Below are 24687 nucleotides of genomic sequence, written 5' to 3'. Positions count from 1 at the left end.
AAAGGTTTTGATGAGGTGACACATGTAGGAATCTTGTATCTGGAGCTGGCTGCAAGAGAGTCTGTGTTTGAACCTCTCTGCCTATATATTATGTGCACATACAAAAACACACATGCTCACATACAATATTTAATAAGGAGCCCAATGGTCCCCAACAAAAAACATTAACACTCAATACAAAATGAAGCCAACAGACGTAGCTTCAGCAACAGTTCCTAACTTACAGCAAATTTTTTTTTTCTTAAGCTAAAGCAGAGCAGGGAATCTTACATATCATCTCTTTCTAACTCCTCAAGGGTCTTAACACCCAAGGCCTTAAGCAAGAGGGGACCAGTGCTTTGATAAAGCATAGCCCAAGTTTCTTCATTTCCAAAAGCTATCCTGAGACTCACAAAGCCATTCCCAAAGTGGAGGTGCTATTCAAAAGCATTTGAAAATTCCTTCCACAAATAGGAAAACCAAAGATTGTTGGCACGTTTTCCCATTTTACCGTGCAAGCTGCTGAAGCTAAAAGAATAATGTGGTGGTGTGTCCTGTTGTTTCCGTAAGCAACCCAGCACTACAAAGAGGAACAGAAGCACACGGCCTTTATGTGGCCTTTAGTGAAGAACCCTGCACATCTGGCACCGCAAATGGTGGTCAGTGGAACATGATGACGGCAGTTCCTTCTTTCCCTGGGGGAGGGAACAATACTTCACAAGCCCAGCGTCACATAGCATCACAAGACGCATGCATGGTAGCCACTGCTTTCTTCATACAGATGTGAAAACTGAGGCTCCGTCCAAGCTGGGTAAGTTGGTCAGGGTGATATAGCTGAAGTGGCAGAGATGGGCTAGGTATGCAGCCCTCTGACACTTGATTCAGCGCTTATTGAGTTTCTCCAGGTACCGTGCATCACCATATCCCACCTGAACTTTTTCGTCCAGAGGACAGAATTCTTTGGGTTTTGCTGCCTCATGTTCTGTACATCAGAGCACATTTTCTAAAAGAAGATCTCAATGTATTGTGTGTGACTCATGAGAAAATTCATGAGGTGGTAGGGAAAAACATGGGCTTTGCAATCAGAGAGACAAAAATTCCAAAGGCTTTTAAGGTTGCCATGGAAATTAAATGAGATAACGTATGCCAAGGACTAGTACAGTGTACTGTGGGCATTCAACAAGTTAGTTACTTTTTTCTTGTGGTCAGTAAGTGGTATGTTCACTCTCAGCTGGAGAAAGTAGGGTACAGAGTAACTGACCAGTGGTTTTAGACTTGTTTCAAGAGAAGGACTGGCAGGGGTGGGGTAAGAAAGAAGAATGTGAAGTCGCCACATTATTCTTTTAGTGTCCGACTCTTTGCGACCCTGTGGACTGTAGCCTACCAGGCTCCTCCATCCATGGGATCCTCCAGGCAAGAATACTGGAGTGGGTTACCATTTCCTTCTCAAGGGGATCTTCCCAGCCCAGGGATCGAACCCGGGTCTCCTGCATTGGAGGCAGACACTTTAACCTCTGAGCCACCAGGGAAGCCTGGGCGGGGTAGGGGGATGCAAAACTCAGTGGTCGGTTGATAATGGCTTTTTCTTAATGATTGTTGCTGCTTAGTTGCTAAGTCGTGTCCACTGTCTTGCAACCCCATGGACAATAGCCTGACAGGTTTCTCAGTCCATGGGATTCTCCAGGCAAGAATACTGCAGTGTGTGGCCATTTCCTTCTCCAGGGGATCTTCCCCACTTAGAGATCAAACCTGAGTCCCACACTTGCAAGTGGATTGTTTGCCACTGAGCCACCAGGGAAGCCCTTTCTTAATGATAAATGGGACTAATTTACCACATCATGTCTCAGTTTATTTTTCTCTCCTAGGCAAGAGGATACTGGATATTTGAAAGGACAAGTTAGAAATTACTGTTTGGAGGACACTTTCTCGGAAGTTAACTCAAAATGGACAGTTCGTATACATCAGGCCACCACTCCATCACAGGAGCGAGCAAATACATGGCCTCAAAGGCAAGAGTGGGCTGAAGCCACCAATCTGTCTCCACTGACTATATGTCTCAGTAAACATGCAGAGAGAGGCAGCAAAAATATCCTTTCTATCCTAACGAAAAGTAAAGAATTTTAACAGCTCATATATGTTAAACAGCTTGGCTATATATGTGAAATTGGCCTAAATCACTCATAGGCAATATTCTTCATGTTCTTCAGTGGTTCTTCATATCTGAATATAAACCTGCTTTCAGTAATGTTTTTCTTGAGACTCTTCTAACTCTTCACTAGCATTTTAACCCTTGACTCACAGGTGATAAAACAGCAGGTCAGAAAAATTAATTATTTGCCAAACTTTGGCAGCTAGTTGGGACGAACAAACGTAATTCTCTAGGACATAATTTTATTCCAACATTTAGGGGGAATCTGCATTTCCAAGTTGTTCTGATCATAATATCTGATCAATGAAAGAAGAATTACTTACAGTGGTAGTGTTCTCTGCAAAGGGGTAGCTGGCATCCTCATTCACTCATTCTTTTCCTGTATGCCTGGTGTGTGACAGGAGCTGTTACAAGTGCTGAGGATTCAAAGATGGTGAAGACATTGCCCTTGCTCCCAAAGACCTTTATAGTCCGTTAAGGTAGAGAAATGCACAAGCACAGAATTAGAAAGCAATGTGATGAATCTTATAAAGAAGATGGGAGCATTGCTTATTGGTAAGGAGAGGTAGACTCTGAAAAGTAAGAGCTGGGAGATCACTACATTCTTCTGTTTGTTCCTGAATCGCTGAAACTTGTTTAATGACAGGGGGTTTTCAGAGGGGAATGGATTGGCTTGGGAGGTACTGTCACCTTAAAGATGTTGTTTTTCTCAGTCACTCTTTTCTGGCATTGTGCCATGAATTTTATAGTTGGGACTAGGTTTTCTGGCCTAGGAAATACTGTGTTTCTTGAAGGCTGACCTATTCTCCCCATGAGTGGTGGGGAATGGTCTATATAGGGAGAGATTGGGGTACTGTAATATAACAGGAATATAAAGGAAATTTAGTGATACCTTAATTTGTTGCCACACAAACAGAGACACATTTGCACACAGGCATATCTTAGATATTTACTAAGTTCCTAGATGGCTGAGGATGGTTCTTAATTTACATTCTGCTTATGATGGCAACTTTTCCACAGACACTGATCACTGCGTAGAAACTTTCAATCAGGTGCATGTTTTGGACAGAGCCAAATGCTTTTCTAAGTTGGGTTAATGTCCTTGAGTCTAAAAGGGAGTCTATGTGAAATGTGTCTTCTAAAAGAAAAATACATCAAGAAGGGATGCCCAGCAAAAATACACTGAAGGCAGAATCATATATGTTTTACTCACTGCTCTATCTTCACTAACCAGTACTGTTTTCCTGGGACATGACAGATGTTCAATAATATTTGTTGAATTAATTAGTGAAGAGTGCTATAATGACAACTGATTTATGTTTGAGGAATACAGGGATAGTCACTCTGAAATTGGAAAAAGCTCATATATTCAGCAACTTCTCAAGCATAAATCAGGAACACTATCTTGCTTTCTAGTATTATAATGAAGTTATAATGGACTTACTTTCCTTTGAAAATGAAAAAATTCACTTGATAGAACTATTGCATATTGACATCTTTTGCCAGTGTTCTTCCCAGCAGACTTACTGGCATTTATTTCCCTCTACTTTCTGTTTATGCTGCAGTGTGATTTGCCTCTAACTAGCTGTCAGACCAACCTCAGCAAAATTTAAGAAATATACTGCTTCACAATTTGTCAGTCACTACTCTTTGAAACTGTACAGAACATGAATAAAAGAGACCAGCAACTTGGTTTGAGATTCTCCATGGAAAGGGAATTCTGCTCAACTTGCAGGACTCTCTAAGCTGCACTGAGAGACTTCTCTAGAATAGAGATGAGGCAGGAGCACAGGGAAACTCTGGTCTCTGGGGGCAGCTAAGAGGCTTTTGTTTTCTTTCATGTTATCAGTAAAGGACAGAAACCACTCACTCAAGCCTGTAGGCATAAAAAATCATCTCCCAAGTTAAAAATCTATAATTAGGGTCATTTGGATATAGAAAATGATGGGGAAACTGGGACAAGATAGGCATTTTGTCGCATCTAGAACCATTCCAGAAGGAAAACAACCTTTTCTTCAAGTATGAAATGGACCATTTTGGAAAATGAGGTGAGCGAACAGAAAGTGCAGTCTCAATTTTAGATATGAGAATTAGCCATCTCTGGGTAATATAACACAATAGTTGCTCAGTTGTGTCTGACTCTTGCTAACCCATGGACTATAGCCCATCAGACTCCTCTGTCCGTGGAATTCTCCAGGCAACAATACTGGAGTGGGTGGCCATTCCCTTCTCCAGGGAATCTCCCCAACCTAGGGATCAAACCTGGGTCTCCCACATCGCAGGCAGGTTTTTACCATCTGAGCCTCCAGGGAAGCCCCTTTCGGTAACAGGAACCAAATAAAATCAGTAACAAAAACCCAACAATAGAATAAAAGGTAAGTAAGTTGTTTTAATTTTCCCTTCACAGGGATTATACTTCAGCTTCTTTTACTAACTAAGAGGATCAAATTTATTTTTCAAAACCACAGAAAGCAATTCATAAACCTAGTGCAGCTGTCATTCAGCACCAATCCAGTCTGAGCATTGTTAATTCACTTTGAGTTCCTCCAGAATGGTTGTTAAGCATTTAAAAGGAAGCACTAACACTTAAATAGGATTTTTCCCCATCTCTGTTTGGGGATACAGATTTGTTCTTCTCATTAGTGAATCGCTGCTGAAACTAACCTCTGTGAGTCAGTAGTAAGAAAATCAGTTAGCATCTCCTCTTGTAATATCATGCTTTACTTTGAAGGAAAGATGCTGAAGTCTGCAGTAAGAATGAGGTTATAGCAACAAGGGGGAACAAGGCTTTCTGGAATTTGTGAATTTAATCCACACGTGACTATGAATTTAATTAACATATATTGTACCACCAGCTGTAACCTCTGAACTTTACATCTCATAGCCTTTAAAGGTTCCTTCTCTCCCAGTCCCTCATCCTTGAAACTTTTTTGTAATGTTATTTCACCACCTTCTCCCCATCCTCCAAATTTTATTAGTTTTTGAGCTAGCTACTTAAATCATGTAATTCAGTTCATATGAAAATGTTGCTTTTTAAGTACTTATGATCTCACAGACTCTATAAAAAGCTTCTGTCTTCCCTTTTCTAAGAGGCAGGAGAGAAAGAAGAATGAGGATATAACAGCTAATAAATTGCTTTAAATCAGACAGAAGACATGATCAAAAGGGAAGAAAGAAAACTTTAAAAACAGTTAGTTGGGTTGAAAGAAGAATTATAAAAGGTTTAGGCAGGTTGAAGAAAACAGTCTGTGCCAGACAGCAATAAATCTGATTGAGAAGGAGGGGAGATCCCCCAAAGCAGTGATGACTCGGATTAGGGCTTTGAGAAAAAAGTCAGGATTTCTTAAGTCTGACCACAAAGTCCTCAGAAAGATGCTGTCAAAGAAATTATTGAGGGGAAAAAAAGAGAGAGAAACACTGAGGAGCAGAGGGGCGGTGGATATAATTAATCTTACGCTGAGAGAGGCAGTCAGGTCAGTTACTGCAGCAGTATGAAGCAGTAACCTGTGAGGCCACCAGGTAAACCATCTCAGACTCACCACCTGGACTTCTCACCACTGATTTCATTAACTTCATTAATATGGTAAGGATATTGGAAAACATTCATTCAATTCTGTCATTCAGCAGATGAAGAAACTGAGTTCCAAGTGGAACTCAGTCCCACCATTCAGTAGAGGTTGAATGATTCATTTAAAGAAAATAAAAAGCAATTGCTTTGGGGCTAAATCCAGGTCTCCTGGCTCCTGACCAGCAAGCATCCTTGCCATCATGCTCTGCCATCAAACTGAAAGGGGAAAGATACTGCAAACAAACAAAAAATCGTGTGTATTCTGTGCCCTATTTGGCCAACATGAAAAATGGAGATGATGCAAGAGGTCGCAGAGTGTGTAGCTTAGACTGAAATCACACGGACTGCATTTAAACCCTGGCTCTGCTCTGTCATGTTAGCCAAGTTATTCAGCCTTTCTTTGCCTCAGTTTCCTCTTCTGTAAAACGGAAACAATAATGGCACCCTGGTTACAGGACTGTTATGAGGATTCAGTGAGCTAGCACATGTAAAAGCTTTTAGAATTAGAGGTTCACTCTTCTCCCCCACAGACCTATTCTGGTTAATCACAGCATTGGATATCTCTAGTCTCAGATTTATGGCTTACTAAATGTTATTTAATATCATATATGAACTGACTATGGTTTGCATCATTTATTTAGACATTAGAAACTGCTTGGAGTTTTATATTGGGCGAAGTGCTTTGAGATGCTTGTGAAGAAAATTATGTAGAAACAAGTAGCTATTATTACAGCAATGACAGTAATTCTGGAGAGTTCAAAGTGCAGACAGCATTCTCTGGAAATTTCTCTGAAGTGTCTTTCCTCTTGTAAGATTACTTTTTAAAAAACTCTCCCTCACCATGTTCTGCTTCCCCAGTGCTCTGTCCTATCTCTTCCCTTCTACTTAATAACTTGGAAGGCCCTCTGCACTCAGTTTAATAACCATCAGTCTGACCTTCTAAAGCATCAAACGTCACTATCTGCAATTTTGCCCCAGGGAGTCAACTTGGAAATCAACATGTTATCCTAAGGATGTCTCTCCTGCCAGTGTTTTGGTGAAGAACAGATGAGGATAGTCCCTTGACACTTCCGAGTGAGAATTGAAATAGCAACAAGATCTATGTCTGCAACTGCCATTTATTCCTCCACATGAAGCCAGGGACTATTTTGGGTTCAGCAGTTCCTTCAGAATTTCGAATCGTGAAGCTCTGCTGTGAGAGTAGCAAGCACAAGATTAAAAACAAAATGGGTATAGCTCAGACCTCAAGCCAGCCCTGGAGTGAGAGTAATCAGCAAAATTCAGCTAGGATGCTAGGATGGTAGGGAAAGAAATATGATATACTGCCCACCTTACCTCAGTTTTCCAAACTTTTATCATAGCACCTTTTATTCCTTCCTTTCTTTTTTCTCCAGTTTTAGCCACTGGGAACTGGTTCTATGTGTCAAGCTGCCTGAAACATGAATAGAAAACCTGGCCTCTTTCCCCATCTATCCAGTTAGTGTATTTGACAATGCAGAATACTCAGAGAGTCCATAAGACTGTTCCACATGTTTATTATTCAGTGTACCTTCTGGATACCTCTCATCCCCAGATTTCTGACCCGATTCTCAACCATCTTGGTAGACACTCATCTTGAATAATTTGTTCCAGTCAGTAATTAAAATTTGAAACTTATCGTTAACTTCTGGATAGGACTTAGAAGCCCATGCCTATACTGTAGGATGATCTTTCTTAAAATTTATTATTTTTTGAGATATCTGGTTTCCTTTATTTTTTTATTGGAGGAAAACTGCTTTACAATATTATGTTGGTTTCTGCTGTACAACAGTGCAAATCAGCCATCATTACACATATTTCCCCTTCCTCTTGATCCTCCCTCCCCTCCCGTCATCCCACCACTCCAGGCCATCACAGAGCACCAGGTGGCTCCCCGCGTTACACAGCCACTTCCCGGCTATCCAGTTTACACACGGTATTGTGTATATGTCGGTGCTCCTCTCTCCCCTTCTCCTGCAAGTCCATTCTCTATATCTGAGTCTGCATTCCCTCCATGCAGGGTGATCTTAACAGATGACTAAATGAGGACTGGCTATTATTTTTTAAATTTATCATCCTTTACGATGACACTTTGCTACTGTCTATTTCTGAGAGAATGCAAATTTAATTCCATTCAGTCAACAGCAATTCCAAAGTGCTAAAAAAAGACATGGCTACTTGGTACATCAGCTTCTGCTCAGAAATCATCTTCAAAGGATAAAGCATTAACTCCTCAGTGTAGCATTCAAGGCCCTTCACAGATGGCTCCAACTCACTGTTCTAGCATATTCCCCTTTACAAGCTTCCCACTCCACCCAAATAGATGGGCGTTTTTAGGGTTTGCTGACCATAACTTGAGCTTGTTTAACTTGTAGTTCTACCTATGCTGTAACTTTTACTTGGCAGACTTCCCCCCACCTCTCTCCAACCTCCAAAAGCCAGCTCAGGTTCTGTTTCTTCTCTCAGACCATTCTAGTCCACTGAAATATTGTCCTAAGAATTTTCATTCCTTACTTTTGGTCACATTGACTTAGCAAATAATTACATACTCCCTCATGATTTTCCTTCTACTGTTTTATTTTTTCTTTCTGGTATTATTTACAAATGTTTGTTGTTTATTGTTTTCACTAAGAGTACAAGATGTTAAACTTATTGAGATAAAAAACCATATAAGCATGAGATTTCATATCTTCAGTGGGGTTCATTTATGTATCTGGTGCTCACTGATTGATCAATATCTTTCAATCAGGTTTGTCTCTGCTGACAAGGGATGACATTGCAGAAATGTACCTAGCACTGAGGCTGAAAACACCAATTTTCTTCCCTTTTAGAGCTGTAAATTAGTTCCATGATGTGAGAAAAATAGTTTATTCATAGTGCATCATATAAAAAGCAGATTCATCTAGTTTTAATCCTTCATGTCTTCTTTCTCAACTTCTCTCTCATTTCTCCTAATTGCCAACACCTACATGATCTGCTGAAGGCTGCCTGCTACAAGAAGAGGTGCTACTGGCAGACACCTCAGTCTTCTGGTTGATGGTCAATACTTAAGACGTTAGAAGTGTCTGTATATAATCTAATTCAGGAGCAGTTTGTGCTGTGTTTGTGCATGTGTGGTCATGAATGTTTAACAAAGTGAAAATAAAATAGTGAATTCTTGGGAGATTTTACCATGGAGGGGTTAATAAGATTACAAATTGCTTCATGTTCTGAATGCCAAGGTGGTAAAGCAGAAAATTCCAGCAAGCAAACAGGCAGGTACCATCGGAAGGTCTGTGTTAATATTTCCTGGCAAGTCTTTACATCCATCTGCTTCTGTCTCTTCTCACTGTATTGCCCTGGATTTTTTAAATTTAAAACTTAAGACAGGAAATATCTTGATTTTTTTTCCCTTGAAGCTTGTCAATAATGTAAATGTTAAAATTCATGTTTCAATTATGTTTCTGTTTAACTTCTCAGTAAGCCATTAGCTCCATAACTGTGCACATCAACACTTCCTGCCAGATCTGTGCCCTTTGCCAGCTTCACTGCAGTCCTCTACCTCTGCCCCGCTGTCCCAGTCTTCCACTAGCAAACAAACCCAGCAGTAATTACTAATGACCAAGCACGTAATTCCGGAAGCGTTGAGCTTTTTCATTTGTCGCAACGACGCAGAGAGCTGTCTGGACATGCAGCATGAAGTCAAAGCATTTTTAAAGATTCCTAGCCATCTTGTCTCCCCTCCTCCCATCACTAAAACACAGTTGTTTATTTCATCTGTAGACTGCAGAGTTATAAAATTCATCTATGCAGTTACATACACTTAAATAATAATTTTACATTTGTATCCAACAGCAGTTGAATATATACTTACATGGAACCACATAGTTATTCATAAAAAAATGTGAAACAGTAGGAAATAAATAGCCAGGAATGAAAGTACTTTCTCTATGTGGATAGGGCATTTGAGCACCTCTAGCATATAAATGATTGGACTTAATGACTAATTAGCTCCAATATAAGATCTTATTTTAAGGCTTTTCAAGGGATCATGCTAACATTTATTTAATGTATGGTATCTACATTCTTACATATGATGCTGTTACTCTTATTTAACAACTACTCAGTGAGCACAATTTTGTTCCTGGTCATTTTATATTGATTTTTGTCTATACCAAATGGCTGGAAGTATCCCTGTAACAATTTTTGTTCACTCAGAGGCTCAAAATGTCAGAATAGAAAATAGTTAAAGTACTTATCACTGCCTCAGCAAAATCCCGCAGTGCTGTAAAGGAAACCGCAGTAGATCTTTAGGTCAGAGTCCAGTTTCAGTCTAACACCATAGTCCTTCCATCTGCATTACACTGAAGGACGCAGTTGGATTCTTTTGAGGAAAACCAGTCTTAATGTTGTCAAAATCAGGAAATTATCCTGAGATAACCAATGTCCATAGGAAACACTCCCTCTCATTCTGAAACCACGGCCAAAGAGGTCAAATCTATACCCTACAAGACCCATAATATTTCTTAGAGATGTATTTTTATGGGTATGTGCTTGTGTTCATGCTTAAATTACAAAGATGAAGGAGAGGAAGAGGGATTCACTATTGAAGTTGATTCTGCTCAGTTCAACTACCCCCATATTTTTTTATCAAATAGATACATGTCAAAATATATAATACTCCTATAAACAGATCGTGTTGGCATCTTCATATATACCCTATCCATGACCACCTAGGATCTGTAGACAGATCTAGTCTGTGTAATAAATAAGTAAATAAAACCCCTGATTTCCTACTGGAAGATAAGTACAGATCTTAAAAAATGTGTTTGTTTTCTACCTTAAAAAGGCGGGGGTAAGGAGTGGGAGAGGGTAACACAGAAAATTTTGACAAATGGACTTTTCTGAAGCTATGCAGGAGCTAAGGATGGGAACTGGTAATTGCCCGCAGAGGGGTCCGGTAGGCAGGATTTATTTTTTCCTTTTAACCTACTATGCCTGCTCTATTAGGGATATCCGAGAGACCGGAGTCTCAGAGAAGCGGTTTGGCCTGCAGCGCTGAAACCTCTAGCCCTGGCCAGGCGTCTCTGCCCCAGGTAGATGCGGCGCTGGGGCCGGACCGCTATCCGCGGTGCTGAAAGGTCGCGGGCGCCAACGCAGTCCCCTGGTGTTGCTGTCCAGGGTGCTGAGCGCCGGCCGCCGCAGTCCCGGAGGCGAGCCCGAGCCCGAGCCCCCGCCCCCGCCAGTCTTCCGCAGAGCCCTCCCACCCAGCACTACCCGCCCGCCTTCCGCCAGCCTGCTGTTGACGTGGAGCAGGCGGCATAAATCAAGTCTGTGGGGCATGGAGGCTGCTGTGGCGGCTGCAGCTCAGCTTGCCCGGGGCGGGAACTCCCCTTTCTTTCGCCTCCCAGCGCCCACACCCTGCCTTCTACCTAATTCTTCCCTGGATAATAGCACCCTAACGACAGCAGTCATGATAATAAGGTCAGAACGACAGGGTTGGTTTGTTTTGATCTACAGAAGGAAAAAAAAACAAAAAACAAACAGCAGCCTAAACATCTCTGAAAACTGCATCGCAAAATGGAAGAGACAGAGGGTCCCACTACTGTTTCAAAAGAGTAAGTTATTCCGTACGTATTCTTGCGCTTCCACCCCATCGCTCCATCTGCACTATCCCCATTCACCCCTTCCCCAAGCAGCTCACCTCGAAAATACTTTATAAAGCCCTAGGCGGGAGTCTAGCCGGACGCGCACACACGGAATACCGCACCCTGGGTGCACAAATTATTGTATTTGCCCACGCTCACTTGCTCTGCCCAGCTGTGGTCCCTTCTGGGTATGCAGCCAGCCAGTGCCAGAACCACGACCTGGGGAGGGGGTCTCCTTACCTTGTCTTCTCCAGAGGGTGGTGTTCGCCCGGCCCCTGCAGGTTCCAAGTGTGGAGGAGCCGCGGAGCAGGGAGGGAAGGAAAGACAGCGCCTGACCTCCCCGAGGTTTTGTCTTCAATGCAACGTGAGCTCTGCCCTCATCAAAGATGGCCGTCCCTTTTGACGTCAGCAGCTTTTAATAGCCATCTCCTGGAGGGGCGGGGAGGAAGTGTGTTGCGGGGAGGGCGGGGGGAGGACGCGGGCGGGGGTGGGAGGGGAGGAGCCGCGAGGTACTGAGCGCTTGACTCAGCTCCCAGCTCGCTTTCCTGCAAAGCTTTGTATTTTAGTCTTTTATAGACACCCGAACGGGACTATTCTTATGATTCCACTTTAACACCCGGGAACGGGCAAATTCATTTATCTCGCGCGACTGGTCTTCTGATATTGTTTTGTTTGTATAGGTGTGTGTCTGTATGTATATGTGTTATATACATGGAATATATGCGATTATATGTATACAAAAATTTTCCCCTGCTGAGCTGAGTCTTTGGTTGAGTCATGAAACGGAAGGGGAAGGCAGAGGAGGAGTAAGGGGGTGGGGGATTTCAGCTGCAACTTGCTTTTTCTAAAAAAGCTGGTCCGAAGGGGCATCCCTGTCAACCCCCACCAGCTCCATATATGGTCAGGCTACGTGGGTTGCTATTTTTATGAGTGATTTCTTCATTTTATCAAAGTAGCATCGAGGTCTTGGAGTTCACGTTCATGTGGTCAGTTGCGGAGAGAGACTAGTACACGTTATTTTAAAGTACGTCAGAGCAATCACCACTGAGAGATTTCAAAGGAGTTGGGGGAAAGGGTAGGGAATGGTAGGTAGTTAACCCAACCAGCGTGGGTTTGCTGAGTTCAAGGCTTGGAGCTGAGAGTTGTTTGAGGAGGGCAAAATAGATGACGCTGTTTGGGTTTGAATTTGCAATCGGAGCCTAGGGTTTTATGTTGAACTTCTTAGGAATAGTCCACAGAGGCGCCGTATATGCCTTATAGGATCGACTAGGCTTCTGGGGAGCGGGTAGTATGTGGACAGCTACAGGTTCAAGGACTGCTGGGACGCTGCAAAATTCTGCTGGTTCATTCAGTGCGCAAACCCTGGGTACCAGACGAGGCTGGCTTTCCGATGCTCAAAACAGGACGTGGGCGAGAGAAGCTAGTAGTGCTGGTCATAGGGGAGATTAAAAAGAATAATCATAAAGCAATCATCTTGGCCTTTGTTGTGTGCTTTAGGCGCCAAGAAGGGGAGGAGCGGTGGAGGGCGCTTATGCAAATAGTCCCGCGGTGGCAGCCTCTCGGATGATTCATAGGTGTTGGGGAGGCTGTCTCGGGGCTCTCCGCGGGGAGGGCAAGCTGGGGAGCGCGTGGGAGGGGGACCTCGGCTGAGGAACTGTTTGTACTTTTCCGGGAAGGATGAGATTAGAAGTCGTGCCTCGCAGTGTTAAAATTTGATGGCCTCTTTTAGGCGATGGAAAATCCTTGTCTGGGGGTTGGGTGGGGGACAACGTATAACTTCCACCCCCCAGACCCCGCAACACACAACCCCGCTCTGAGGCATGAGAGTCAGCTTAGGTTTTTAATGCACAGGGAGAGAGAGAGACAGAATGAATCCCAGGAAACAAAGGAGAGAAGCAGAGTTGTGAAGGGAACATTTATACCGAATAGAACTGTAAGAATTTAATAAACAATACCTTTAATTGAAATGTGAATGTTATTGTCTCTTTAAAGACTTCTTGACCAAAGGGTATTTTGAAATATTAATGTTTTCAACAATAATTAACAAATAGTGTTTGGGTTTTTATTAAAGCTGGATTCTGAAAACAAGACGTGTTGCAGAAATGTGTTTGCTTCATTAAACATTTAAGATTCTTATACAGTTAAGAAGAAAATCTGCCTGGTCCTCAGATACTTGGCCATGAAACTCTTAGTTACAACTGTCACCTTCATTGTAGAGCAAGCTGGTATGGGCTGGGAGGAGTGAAGTGAATGCACTGATGTCACAGCAAAACCCTTTATGATCAGGATTTTTTTCCTCTAAGTGTGACTTTTTTTTAGCCCATAAAAGTTGAGGGGTTGGGGAGCCTGCAGTGGGAAGAAACGAAATATGTGTATGGCCCTCAGTCTGAAAGTCATTCAGGCAGAAAATTTTGTGCAGGAATGGAGGAGGTGGGGGATTTTCCAGATTAAAAAAATAGTGAGACTGGAAAAGTACCCACGTCAGTGATGAAGGCTCACCCTGCAGCCGACAGCTCTGTGGCAGTCACAGGGGAGGACTGGCTTGGTATTCTGAATTTTCAACTGCAGATGCCCCACATTGACATCTTTAAGAATTACACACTGAGGAGGGAGTCAGGCTGATTCAAAGCATCACAGAAAACACCTCAAGCTCTCCAGGGTTATGCTGGGTGGAGGCAGCACTTCCCATTCTCTTGTGCTTCTGTTAAAAATGATGCTGCTTGAGATGTTCTTCATTTTGTTCTGAGAAAAGAATAAATCTAGAAAACGTAAACATTGGATAAATATAAATCTATTCAGGAAGAACAGGCCTCTCTAAATGCATTTTAATATGATAATGAGATTTCCCCCCTAGGGTTTTCTCCTTGCTTGGTTAAAAAAAAAAAATCCATAGTCATCCTTGCCAGTAGGGAACCAGCATATTTATGTTATTCAGGATCCATAAAGGCCTAAGCCATACTGAGAAGGAAAGTGATGGGAAATTTGCTCTGAAATGATTCAGCTGCCTGTGAGTTATTTCTACAAAGATCCAACATGTAGAGTAACGAATGCTTAGGAACTCATTTGATGAGTAATGAGAAAATTACCTGCTCTGCTGGATGGATATTTACACTATGCTAATTTAGTCTCTGAAGCTTTTTCTGGTACACCATGTGCCAAAGTATCCTGGTTTGCAGTAACTCCAGATGTAAGATATTTAGTTTATATCTCCCAGGTAAGGTACAAGATACAAACTTCCCTGGTGGCTCAGATGGTAAGCCATCTGCCTGCAATGCAGGAGACCTGGGTTTGATCGCTGGGTCAGGAAGATCCCCTGGAGAAGGCAGTGGCACCCCACTCCAGTACTCTTGCTTGGAAAATTCCATGGACGGAGGAGCCTGGTGGGCTACAGTCCATGGAGTCGCAAAGACTCAGACACGACTGGGTGACTTCACTCTCACTGTCTCTCACAAAGAATAATTATAAAAAAGTTTTCATAACATGTTATAAGGTCTTTCCAAAGTCAGTTTGCAAGTAGTTTAGAACTAGCCCAGCTCAGAACCCTCTTCTCCAAGATCATACCTATGAACAATATTTCAAAATATTGTGAGTGCACAAGAATACACAATTTGACAGATCAACCATTTTAATTCCTTGGTTTTTTTTCCATGTGGCTTACTTGTTGTTTTCTCTTTATACATTTTTCCAGCTCTGACCCCAACCCCTGCCCCATTTATAGACAATTACTTAATAGTACCTGGGGAAAACGTAAATGCTCTAAATCTAAACTCATTGTTCCCTGAAACCTCTGAGGCAGAGACATGTCTTGTAAGAGGTAGAAGGAGGACTAAGGATATTGGTTTCTGTTTCTGGCTTGCTGTGTTGGAAAAAAAATAAGACTGCACCTCAAAATTTCAGATAACACCTCATTCCTCACTAAGAACAACATTGTAGGATGGAAGAAGAAGTACTTAGCAGCCAGATGTTGAGTGCTTCCAAACTCCTAGTCCTTAATGCATCAAAATTGTAGGGTCTGTTTTGTACATGAATGCATCCTAGGACGCTCTCCAATACTGAGATATGAAGGTGGTCAAGCAGGGAGGAAGGACCCTGTGACAGGGACAAAAGGAAGGAGAAAATAGTAGCTGAAATTAGCAAATTTTCAAAGGGCTATTTGAAAGTGATCACAATATTCCTTTAGTAAGTCTTTCAAGAATTTTATTAGGTATTTTATAAATTTATTAGGTAGTAATAATTTTATTATTGATATATTATAAAAATAAATTTATTATTTAGGTATTAAGTAAATTTTATAAACTTATTATTTATAAAAATTATTCAATTTTAATAAATTTATTTATAAATTTATTTATTTATTTTATAAAAATTTATAAATTTATTATTTATAAAAAATAAATTTTATTTATAAATTATTTTATCTGTAACCTCTCTGTACCTTGGTCCTCTCAAGGGTTAAATGGGGACAATAATTATAACCAACTCACAAGGAAATTGTGAAGTAATGATTCAGTAAATCTCTCAATTTGATGAGACTTTTAACTCTTCCTCTAAGTAGTGACATAACTCTGCTTTAATATGAAGGGTTGATTTTTTTCATTAGCTGCTAATGAAATATGTATCAATTAATGACTCTGGTTTCTTCACCTGCATTGGTTCATTCATTTACTCAACATTTACCTGCCATATGCTTGACACTGGACTATACTGGGATTTTAGTAAAACAGAGCGGGGAATTGAGGATTAGAGAGGTTAAGTAATCTAACCATAGCTAATAAATGATACAGCTGGAATTTGTGCTTTGGTATAGACTGGAATCACTGTGGTTTAGTACAGACTCTGCCAGACTCATTGAACTTACTCCATCTGTATCTCTCCAGAGAAACAGAACCAATAGATAATGGATATATATAGAGAGAGACATACATTCTCTTTCCCCCATACTACCCTCCTCCTTCTTGCTCTCTAATATGTATGTGTGTGTATATGTATCTGTACTCTGTACATATATGTATGTATGTGTGTATATATATATATGCAAAGACATTTACTGTAAGGAATTGGCCCACATGATGATGGAGTCTGACAAGTCTCAAGACTTGCAGGGTGAGTCAACAAGCTGGAGATCAAAGACACCAAGCCAATGATGGTGTAGTTTTAGACCAAAAGCCAGCAGGCTCAAGATTCATGGAGAACCATTGTTTCAGTTTGAATCTGAAGACAAGGAAAAGCCAGTGTCCCAGTTTAAAGGAAGCCAGGCAAGAGGAATTCTGTTACTTGGGGGAGAATCAGCCTTTTTGTTCTACTCAGGGCTTTAGCTGATTGGATGAGGACCACCACGTTAGGGAGGGCAATCTACTTCATCAGTCTATTGATTTAAATGTTAATTTCATCCAAAGACACTCTCAGAGAAATGTTTGACCAGATATCTGGGTACCCTGTGGCTCAGTCAAGTTGACATAAAAAATTAGCCCCCATACCCTCCCTTTTCAGGTAACATCAACATATTATGGTTTCTGTATGACTAATTTCTTTAGCAGCTTTAAGGTTCCATCTGCTAATGGGCTTACCAGGTGCACTGGTGGTGAAGAAGCCATGTGCCAATGCAAGAGGCCTAAGAGATACCAGTTAGACCCCTAGGTTTTGGAAGATCCCCTGGAGGAGGGCATGGCAGCCCACTCCAGTATTCTTGCCTGGAGAATCCCATGGACATAGGAGCCTAGCGGATTACAGTCCATAGTGTCGCAAAGAGTTGGACATGACTGAAGCGACTTTGCATGCATGCATGCTGCTAATGGGATGAGTCTATGGATCACTGACCATAGGTTTGGTTGGGATGAATTTCAAGACAAGATCTAGGCTGGAAAGATGGTTACTTGGAATAAGCAGAAGAAATGCAGTCCAAATAAAAGAATGCCAAGTACAATCAAGGAGGGAATTCAGAGATCAATACCTAATAAGGAGCGTAAATAAGAATTGGGTCAGAAGAAACACTCAAAATATACTTGAGAGAGTCAGCCAGAAGTCAGAACAGAATGTCAATATCAATGTCAGCTACTGTTTTTGAGGGATGATATGAGATCTTCAATAAGAATTGATTCCAAGAGCCAGGAACTCTGGCAGTGAAAATCAGGTTGGGATGGGTTGGTTTGAATAATTCAGGATATGGCTGGGATGGAGCAAGGCTCTCTGGGGTCATTCTGTTAGTGTTGGCCATGAGAGCAGTGCAGTTCTGCCAGCTAACAGGTACCAGGCTGGGCAAGGCACTCTAATATCTCAGCAGATAGCGTCAATGATCTATTGCTCATATCCAACGGACTTTCCATCTTTTTTAACCTCTGACTTCACTTGACGATTTGTACAACTCATTCCATGTCCTAAAGTGCTCTCTCAATGTGCTCTCATCTGTTTCTACCTTCTCTGTTGACTGCTCATTTTCTGCAGCATTTGGGGTGAAGAGTAAAATTGTGGTGTCCCGCATGTTAAGCTGGACATTTCCCCGAGCCCTGCACATATACCCATGGAACATGTTCTGACTCTACATCATGAAAAGTTTAATACTCTAAGCCAAAGAGAAGAATATTGAACAGTTGACATTTGTACAAACTGTAAAGCACTGTCACACATGTAATCTCTTTTTATTCTCACAATTCTCTGAGGTATGGGCTTCCCTGATTGCTCGGGTGATAAAGGATCCACCTGCAATGCAGGAGACTCTGTTTCGATTCCTGGGTTGGGAAGATCACCTGGAGTAGGAGATGGCAACGAATTCCAGTATTCTTGCTTGGAGAATTCCATGACCAGAGGAGCCTGGTGAGCTACAGTTCATGGGGTCACAAAGAGTCAGACACAGCTAACTCTTTCACTTTATATTCCAAGTCCCACCTTCTTTCATGATCTTCAGAAACATATTCCTAGCTTCTTACTGAATACTCTGTCATCTGAAGAGTCAAAGGCATTTTGAACTGAACATATTTATGCATCAATTGATTGTTCCCACCCTCTTCCTCTTAAATCTTTTTTTATAAAATTCTTTTCTTTAAAGAGGATAATATGAGCTATTTATCTGGTCTAGTCTTACATCTGATGCATATTCTTATTCAGTTCAGTTCAGTTCAGTCGCTCAGTCATGTCCGACTCTTTGCAACCCCATGAATCACAGCACGCCAGGCCTCCCTGTCCATCACCAACTCCCGGAGTCTACTCAAACTCATGCCCATCAAGTCAGTGATGCCATCCAACCATCTCATCCTCTGTTGTCCCCTTCTCCTTCTGCCCTCAATCTTTCCACCTCAGGGTCTTTTCAAATGAGTCAGCTCTTTGCATCAGGTGGCCAAAGTACTGGAGTTTCAGCTTCAGCATCAGACCTTCCAGTGAACATCCAGGACTGATATCCTCTAGGATGGACTGGTTGGATCTCCTTGCAGTCCAAGGGACTCTCAAGAGTCTTCTCCAACACCACAGTTCAAAAGCATCAATTTTTTGGCACTCAGCATTCTTCACAGTCCAACTCTCACATCCATACATGACCACTGGAAAAACCATAGCCTTGACTAGATGAACCTTTGTTGACAAAGTAATGTCTCTGCTTTTTAATATGCTATCTAGGTTGGCCATAACTTTCCTTTCCAAGGAGTAAGCATCTTTTAATTTCATGGCAAAAATCACCATCTGCAGTGAATTTGGATCCCCCCAAAAATAAAGCCTGACACTGTTTCCACTGTTTCCCCATCTATTTGCCATGAAGTGATGGGACCAGATGCCATGATCTTCGTTTTCTGAATGTTGAGCTTTAAGCCAACTTTTTCACTTTCCTCTTTCACTCTCATCAAGAGGCTTTTCAGTTCCTCTTCACTTTCTGCCATAAGGGTGGTGTCATCTGCATATCTGAGGTTATTGATATTTTTTCCGGCAATCTTGATTCCAGCTTGTGCTTCTTCCAGCCCAGCGTTTCTCATGATATACTCTGCATATAAGTTAAATAAGCAGGCTGACAATATACAGCCTTGACGTACCCCTTTTCCTATCTGGAACCAGTCTCTTGTTCCATGTCCAGTTCTAACTGTTGCTTCCTGACCTGCATATAGTTTTCTCAAGAGGCTGGTCAGGTGGTCTAGTAATCCCATATCTTTCAGAATTTTCCACAGTTTATTGTGATCCACACAGTCAAAGGCTTTGGCATAGTCAATAAAACAGAAATAGATGTTTTTCTGGAACTCTCTTGCTTTTTCGATGATCCATTGGATGTTGGCAATTTGATCTCTGGTTCCTCTGCCTTTTCTAAAACCAGCTTGAACATTTGGAAGTTCATGGTTCACGTATTGCTGAAGCCTGGCTTGGAGAATTTTGAGCATTACGTTACTAGCATGTGAGATGAGTGCAATTGTGCAGTAATTTGAGCATTCTTTGGCATTGCCTTTCTTTGAGATTGGAATGAAAACTGACCTTTTCCAGTCCTGTGGCCACTGCTGAGTTTTCCAAATTTGCTGGCATATTGAGTGTAGCACTTTCACAGCATCATCTTTCAGGATTTGAAATAGCTCAAGCGGAATTCCATCACCTCTACTAGCTTTGTTCGTAGTGATCCTTTCTAAGGCCCACTTGACTTCACTTTCCAGGATGTCTGGCTCTTGGTGAGTGATCACACCATCGTGATGATCTGGGTCGTGAAGATCTTTTTTGTACAGTTCGTCTGTGTATTCTTGCCACCTCTTCTTAATATCTTCTGCTTCTGTTAGGTCCATACCATTTCTGTCCTTTATCAAACCCATCTTTGCATGAAATGTTCCCCTGGTATTTCTAATTTTCTTGAAGAGATTGCTCGTCTTTCACATTCTGTTGTTTTCCTCTATTTCTTTGCATTGATTGCTGAGGAAGGCTTTCTTATCTCTCCTTGCTATTCTTTGGAACTCTGAATTCAGATGGGAATATCTTTCCTTTTCTCCTTAGCTTTTCTCTTCTCTTCTTTTCACAACTATTTGTAAGGCCTCCTTAGGTAACCATTTGGCCTTTTTGCATTTCTTTTCCATGGGGATGGTCTTGATCCTTGTCTCCTGTACAATGTCACGAACCTCCGTCCATAGTTCATCAGGCTCTCTGTCTATCAGATCTAGTCCCTTAAATCTATTCCTCACTTCCACTGTATAGTCATAAGGGATTTGATTTAGGTCATACCTGAATGGTCTAGTGGTTTTCCCTACTTCCTTCAATTTAAGTCTGAATTTGGCAATAAGAAGTTCATGATCTGAGAGCCACAGTCAGCCCCCATCTTGTTTTTGCTGACTGTATAGAGCTTCTCTATCTTTGGCTGCAAAGGATATAATCAATCTGATTTTGGTGTTGACCATCTGGTGATGTCCCTGTGTAGAGTCTTCTCTTCTGTTGTTGGAAGAGGGTGTTTGCTATGACCAGAGTGTTCTCTTGACAAAACTCTATTAGCCTTTGCCCTGCTTCATTCTGTACTCCAAGGCCAAATTTGCCTGTTACTCCAGGTGTTTCTTGACTTCCTACTTTTGCATTCCAGTACCCTATAATGAAAAGGACATCTTTTTTGGGTGCTAGTTCTAAAAGGTCTTGTAGGTCTTCATAGAACCATTCAACCTCAGCTTCTTCAGCGTTACTGGTTGGGGCATAGACTTGGATTATCGTGATATTGAATGGTTTGCCTTGGAAACAAACAGAGATCATTCTGTCATTTTTGAGATTGATTTACAATTATTGAGTACTCGCTATTAGGCATCGTGATGTGTGCTTTACATGTATGATAGCTTAAGGTGAACAGTGTTGGATTTGTGATTCCTGAAGAAGATTTAGCTTCGGGACCAGGGACCAGGCTTGATCACTCTAGAGCTTTTGTGTAGCAGAGCTTTATTAAAGTATGAAAGGGGATAGAGAAAGCTTCTTACACAGACATCAGAAGGGGTAGGGAGAGTGCCCCCCTCCCTAGTCTAAGCAAGAGAGTTCTATACTTTTTAAATTAGTTATTAAATAAATCAAAAGAATGTCTCAAGGTTGTCAAGATCTGTAGAGACCCACTGTCATAATTTACATTTTAAGATAACAGGATTAGCCAGAATGTTTTCAGAAAGGAGAAACTGTCCTTAACGCAGGATATACTGTTGTTATATAATCCTTAGTACAGAGTTTAAACTGAATTGTTTGTTGTGTAATCATCAGTTACAGGCTTAAAGAAAGGAACGTTTTATATGACTAAGACTAAGGAATGTAGAGACAGAGAGAGAAAAAAATTGTTTGTCATTTCCTCCTCCTTGAGAATTCCAGACCCCTTTCTCCTTCTTGAGGGCTCTGGACCCCTTTCTTCTCCTTGGGGACCCCAGGCTTCTTATCAATCTGCCTAGGAATTGACTCTCTCATTCCCCCTTTTCTTTTAGGAGAATTATGTTGCCAAGAGAATGGGGCATCATTTTCATTCCATAACTACTTCCTGGTGTTGAGAGGTGTCATCCCTAAATTGTTAAGGCAGCATATTTTCCTAACCCTCATGTCGAGGGTCTCTAATCCAGGAGCCCCAAGTAATAGTTGGAGGAGGTTGTGGCACTTCTAGGAGCCTGGACAACCGTTTGTAACTTAAAAGCCTTCAGACAGTTAGAAACAAACCCCATTGTACAGTTACAGATGTAAGGCAAAATAATCATTAAGCCATGTTAAAACATAATCAAAATTAAAAGTCACATTATGTCCATAGTTACATCAGTCCATCTTAGGATTGTTAGATGTCATCAGATCAAGAAGAGGCATCACATATGATTGTTGTTGGTGAAGGTATTCTCAGAGTTGAAGAAAGTCCTTTTCTTGAAGTGGAGAAACCCACCATGGGAAGCCTTCAGTTGATGAGGAGGTTGAAAAGCTGAAAGCTGAGTCACATAGTTAATTCTAAGGCTTCAGGATCTGTGACAATATCTGTGCACAAAAACTATCTGCCATAGAAATAGTCCCTTCTTAGGGGCAGTTCGAGCCCTCATTAAAGCCATGGGTGAAACTTTAAACTAATTGTCTTGTGTTTCCAGAGTTAGCTTGTGCAGATGCCTCTTAATAATGTCATTAGCCTTTTTAACTTTTTCTGAAGATTGGGGTCCCCAGGAACAGTGTGATATTCTATTCCTCAAGCTTTTGACACCCCTTGAGTTATAGCAGCTTTAAAGGTGGAGTATTGTTGCTCTGAATTTTAGAGTTTAAGATCCCACTTACATCATGAGACGTCAGTACAGTAAGATTTTGCCCATTCATTAACCTCGGGCTTTAGTGGATACTGCTTTTGCTATGAAAATAGGTGAGGGTTATTGAGCTTAATAATAACAGGAACAGCATTTTGTGCTCGACCCATAGTTTTTCCATCAGCCCATACTCTAGGATTTACATTTTGTTCAATTAATGGGAGAGAAAGAGCAGACTCCATGTTCATGAAAACAGAGGCCTAGACCTTTTTCAGTATATCTCTTCCCAGAAGGGGTGAGGGAGACTCCGGCACGAATAGAAACTCATGAGAAAATTAGTACAGAGTCCCAGTTGCAGCTTAAAGGATGACTGAAATAATAACACTTGCTTATACAGAGAGTCCCATTACAGCAGTGTGTCAGGAGGAAAGTGGGCCAGGGGCTTCAGTGAGGACAGAGGAAGTTGCCCCCAGTGTCCAAAAGGAAATCAACCTGATTGGCCCCCCACCGTTATTAACACCTGGGTTTCCTCAGATGTTATTAGAACAGGGGCTTGTGGGGGGACCCTTGTGCACCTTCAGTCCTGATTATTCTCAGAGTCTGACCCCTGGGGCCTAGGCCTCAGAGGGCTGTCTCTTCTCCGGGGTGGTCCTTTACAGACTGGACATGGAGCCGGGAGCTGCTTCAATGCCTGAGGGCAATCTCGCTTGAGGTGCCCCTCCTTTCCACGGGAATAACAGGTCTGTCCCTTTTCCCCTTGGCCCCTCTGGGCATTTTTCTCTTCAGGCTGATTCTTAGAAGTTTTCACAGCCATCACTAGAGAATGGGCCTTGTCTTTGGTTCTTTTCTATTGTCATTTATCCTCCTCATATTCTCTACTGTAATATATTGTCTGAGCCAGATTAACAGTTTTTCTAAAGACTGATTTAGTCCGAATGCCTGTTTTAGTAACTTACGGCAGATATTCGGTGCTGACTGAGTGAGAAATTCGGAATCAATGTCAGTAAACTTGTGGAGAGCCTCCCATAGTATATCTAAGAATTTACCAGGAGTTTCCTTCTCTCCCTGTTCTATGTCAGTCAACTTAGCATAGTTTAAAGTCTTAGTGTGTGCTTGCTTAAGTCCTTTAAGAATACATCCAGCAAAGCCGTTCTGTTATTGGAACCACTTGGCTCCCAGTAGGAAGGAGGTCTATTTCCCCTTGTCTCATGTTCAAGCCATTCATCTCCAAAAGTAGCAGCTTCCCCCAAAATCAAGTTTTTGAGTTGGGAATCAGTGTCTGTCCCAAGACATGTGTTCCGCCTCTCCAAGTAGCATCATAAAGTAAAGTTAGTCCTATAAAGCCTTCTATGTACCCTTTGGATCCTCTAAATAGTCTCAACCACAATTGGGACTTTGAATTTCTACCTAGACTGAGGCAACCCCTCCTGGAAGGGTGCCCTGCTTCTCATCCTGTTCAGTTGGGAACCCCAGATATAGGGGCAAAGTAAGAGGACAGGAGGGAGCTGAAGGTTTCACACCCAAATCTGCACCCTTAGGACATAAGTCTGGCATGTCTCACAGAGACATAGAGCAACACATATGGCACTTCTGCTCATTTCCCTTGTTTTCTACAGAACCGATCTAATTGTGAAACAGTATTATTATTGAGACCCTTCAACAGCAGGTTAGTGTTCCCGATCTTCCAAAGGATACTGTGGCAATTCAGCATCACAGAAGAAGATCAGGAGTGTCTTTTTTAAATTCTGGGGATTAAACTTATCCCAGTTTTCAAAAAAACATTTTAAAGGGGTGGTTACAGAACTGTTAGCTCCCATCTGTAAGAGAGAAAAAAGCGGCATCCCCAGCTGTGGCTTCTTTTCACCAGAGGCATCCCTCCCTGCTCTAGATGGGGGTGTAGACAGGCTCTCCACTGAAGGTTTCCTTCCCTGGTCGGACTTGGTCTGTCCCTTACTGACGCAGGTGCCTTACTCCTCCCTCCTGGTTCTACCACCCGGTTCTGGTGGAGATGCACCAGGGGTAGAGCTGATGGCGTCCCAGATTGATATCCATTAAGACATCATTAAGAACTTTGTCTGGTTTTTGCCCCTTTTCCTCTGATGCCACCCAGGGTGGAGCAGAGTAGCCTTGTGGAATGTTTCCCAAGCTGGGACTCCTAGGGACAGCATCCGTGTT

At 41.9% G+C, this 24687-nt stretch overlaps 1 protein-coding gene and 1 non-coding gene across 3 annotated transcripts in view; both read right to left on the bottom strand.

Annotated features, from left to right (window-relative positions):
• Positions 1–11732, bottom strand: part of SNAP25 (synaptosome associated protein 25) — an 81311-nt gene extending 69579 nt beyond the window's left edge. For both annotated transcript variants that reach the window (XM_043885161.1, XM_043885160.1), the window contains exon 1: positions 11582–11732. The gene's annotated coding sequence lies outside the window, so the exon portion shown is untranslated. The remainder of the gene's footprint in view (positions 1–11581) is intronic.
• On the bottom strand, positions 1437–1508 carry TRNAW-CCA. The gene has a single exon. It is a non-coding gene; the product is annotated as a tRNA-Trp (tRNA).
• Positions 11733–24687: the final 12955 nt, after the last annotated feature.

Source organism: Cervus elaphus, chromosome 23 (genome assembly GCF_910594005.1).
Source record: "Cervus elaphus chromosome 23, mCerEla1.1, whole genome shotgun sequence".
Taxonomy (NCBI): Eukaryota; Metazoa; Chordata; class Mammalia; order Artiodactyla; family Cervidae; genus Cervus; species Cervus elaphus.
Note: the sequence above shows the minus strand (reverse complement) of the source record. Positions and strands in the feature narration are given on the sequence as shown.